Source organism: Odontomachus brunneus, unplaced genomic scaffold (assembly GCF_010583005.1).
Source record: "Odontomachus brunneus isolate Ranch 3 - 2012 unplaced genomic scaffold, Obru_v1 Obru_scaffold_012, whole genome shotgun sequence".
Taxonomy (NCBI): Eukaryota; Metazoa; Arthropoda; class Insecta; order Hymenoptera; family Formicidae; genus Odontomachus; species Odontomachus brunneus.
The window spans coordinates 2,477,134-2,480,489 of NW_022639462.1; the positions used below are offsets into that span (position 1 = coordinate 2,477,134).

The 3,356-nt window shown below is 35.0% G+C and overlaps 1 protein-coding gene across 1 annotated transcript in view; it reads left to right on the forward strand.

Moving 5' to 3' along the window:
• Window positions 1–372: 372 nt before the first annotated feature.
• The window catches only part of LOC116840877, an 18,838-nt gene continuing 15,854 nt past the window's right edge, over window positions 373–3,356 (forward strand). Inside the window, exon 1 of the mRNA XM_032808193.1 lies at window positions 373–789. The gene's annotated coding sequence lies outside the window, so the exon portion shown is untranslated. The remainder of the gene's footprint in view (window positions 790–3,356) is intronic.

Sequence of the window (3,356 nt, forward strand, 5' to 3'; positions counted from 1 at the left end):
TAAGTTATAATTTAATTAAGTTATAATTCTTATAGTTATAATAATTTAAATTAAAGTTAATAAATTATTTAATAACTGTAATTTCATTTTATTAAATTTGTTAATAATTATGTATGTGTGTATGTGTATATATGTATAATGTTTATAATATTTACAATATAGACATAGTACATCAAGCAATGTTGTTTATTCGTTTATTCAATGAACTATGATTTTTTCATCTAATAACAATTAGCTAAATAGCGCGCGCGTAGCGTGCGCCTGTATTGTTCTACTTAAAAGTAAATTTGATAATAATTAATTACCGGGGAGAGTCGTAAAATACAACAGTGTCGTCGTATAAAGAAAGTGGAAGGAGGAGAGAGAGTGACGCGTCGCCATTGTTTCGTTCCGCAGTAGCAATTCGTAAAAGCTCGCGAAATAAGAATCTCGTGTTAGTGCACGGACGTGGGATACGCCCGGGACGTGATCATCGTCGTCTAGGATATTCGGTGTTCTCGAGAACAGACCGCGACGGCGGTACAAAGTCATCGTTCCGAAGAAAGCGCGCGCGAGAGAGAGCGGGTCGACAAAGCGGACGGGCGCGTGGGCGTGAGTGCGAATCGCGAAGAAATTTGTGATTAACAAGGCTAAATTAACTCGGAGATCTTCGACGCGGACGATCCGGACGATCGGCACCTTCGTCGACGTCTCCTGCATCTGGCGACCTAACCTGAAACTATCACTGCCGATAGAGAGATCATCGGCGACCTTCCGCACAAACGAGCGTGGTTCCGGAGAGAATATAAGGTAGGAACACGCTCAAGAAAGCTATCTGTCATCGCCTGTAAAATTTCATTGTGCCGGGACAAAGATTTCCCATTGTTTAGACATGCGAGTGACACATAGGCTTATGTTCCGTACTAGGGCTTCTCCGAGTGATTCCGAGTCTCCATCTCATTAGTACGAGTAGATTTGACAATTCCGCTTCTAACGAGCCATCGCACGCTCAATTCTAATAATTATAAGCCGCAATTCTAATAATTATAATTCTGATAATTATAAGCCGAAATATAAGCATTATAAAAGTGCCAAGTGCTGATAGATAAAAATTGACACAGATTATTTTGGAAAGTTTCTAAACAGTTCAGTCGGGAAAGCCGACAATTTTATTACAATTAATAGACTTGAATACGGACTTGCTCGTCGAAGAAGAATTAAAATCGGTCAATAATTAGCCGAGTAATTAAATAAAAGGCACTGTTAACGGAGACAGTTCGACTAACATTTTCAAGTATAAAGGTTCAAAGTAAACTTTGTGATTAAGAGTAGTAGCCTCGATTAAAAATAATATTAGTAGAGATACACTGCTAACATACTTGAATACCAAAGCGCGTTAACCTGGGTTATCCTGGTGACTGAGAAAAAAATTCATCAAAGTCAAAATCTATTTCTCTGTAAAATTGCAACTTCCGGTAATCCTGGATTAATGAGATTAGATACACAAGATCGCGCATTAATTACAAAGAGAATTCGATTAGGTTTATCAAAATCGGTCGATAATTAACGATTTTACACAAAAAAAGGGCTCATATTTTGGACTTAGAAAAATCACAAGTAGTGATAAGAGAAAATTTATACAGGAGCTTCCTAGCTCAATGAAATCGTGCATGATATAAGATAATTACCTAAGAAAACCAACTCTATAATCAGATTTACATTCGGTTAAGCCGTTTAAAAGATATCGACTGTACAAAAATCAGATTTGAGTCAAGGAACGACAAAAATTGATAATAGATTATTTTAGATAGATTTTCACCCATTAATCCGGGAAACTGGAAATAAAAACCACAGATTCCTCACATAAATTAAAATCAGATCCAGAAGGAATCACTCGATTTTGATAATTATACGATTTTTAAGAAAATAAAAGGTGTCAAATTTAGAGTCATTACGACAAGTATCTCTAACATAGCTTTCAAAAACCAACTTTTGAACCGTAACACATAGAGCAAAGCTATTTGGTACACGTTAAGGATATATCAAAACAGACTTGTATACGAAGGTACAGGTCATTAAGACCAGTAATTACCTAATTACAACCAGTGATAGGTGGGGTTAGAATTCCCTTGTGCTAGACTTGTTACACTCTATTTAGACAAAATTAAAAGTATTTTTAAACAAATTTTACTCTCATTAGTGAGAGTACTACTAACTAAAGACCAATCGACCATATATTATACGGATTTTTTCCAAATTTTGCCAAAAATTGCTAAAGTGTGTAAAAACTTTAAATAGGGTAAAAATAATATAATTAGATACATTTTTATACAAATTTTCATCTCTACACCAAGATTTCCAAAAGTAGAAGACCATTCGACCATAATTTTTCCAAATTTAATTGTAATTTTTCAAAACAAATTTAAATTTACATAGAACATCTATATACAGGTAAAAATCAATAATTAGACTTAGATACACACTTCTGATTAGCCTAAAAGCAGGGGCACCATAAGCACTAAGTGCACACCAAGCATCGACCTTGAATTTTGAAAAATAACACCACTTTTCGCTGGTTCCCTGTAAAATTCTATTTTGACTCATAAATCATGCCAACGTGATCAGAATTGACAAATCGATATAAGTTGGAAAAGATCTAGTGGAGCGCCAACTATATATAATAGAATTACTTCGAAATTTTCAGTATTTTTTGAGAAAAATAGTTAAAGGTGTTAGACATATAAATAGACAAAAATATCCAAATCTGGCCATATCTTTGTGTGTGTGAAGCTGGCGTCTCATTTCATGGAAACTCACAAATTATTTAGAGTTCTGGCTTCTTTTTTAATAGTTCTAGAGTTCCTGATAAGTTAAACAAATAGTTCTGTTCATTAAAGCAGAAAAATTGGGTCCGGACAAACTGAGACGCCAGGTTCACGCTGCGTCTCAGTTTGTCCTAAACAAGTTCCGCGGCAATATGATATCACAATTTGAAAGATTCATAGTTCTACAAGAGTTCTATAAAGAGTTCCACCCCAGAAACGCAAAAAAAATAATTACAGATAAATTAAGTTTAGCGGAAACATGTAACAAGAATACGATTTGAGACGCTGCCGGAAATTTCAGAGATGTAGCGATCCTAAAAGAGTTCTCGTATAATTCAGAGCATGCTAAAACATTTTCCAAAGAGTAATATGCATTGGAGTTGTTGTACAATTTTTAAATAAATTAAAAATCGTCGAGCGTCGCGCACTTAGAAAGATACGAGACGCTGGCCAAAATCTAAGAGCTCTTGTCTATCCAAAATGTTTCTCGCATACGTCTGGCCATATATAAATATCTTCTAAAGAGTTCTATGCTTTGGCAAAGTTTTATGA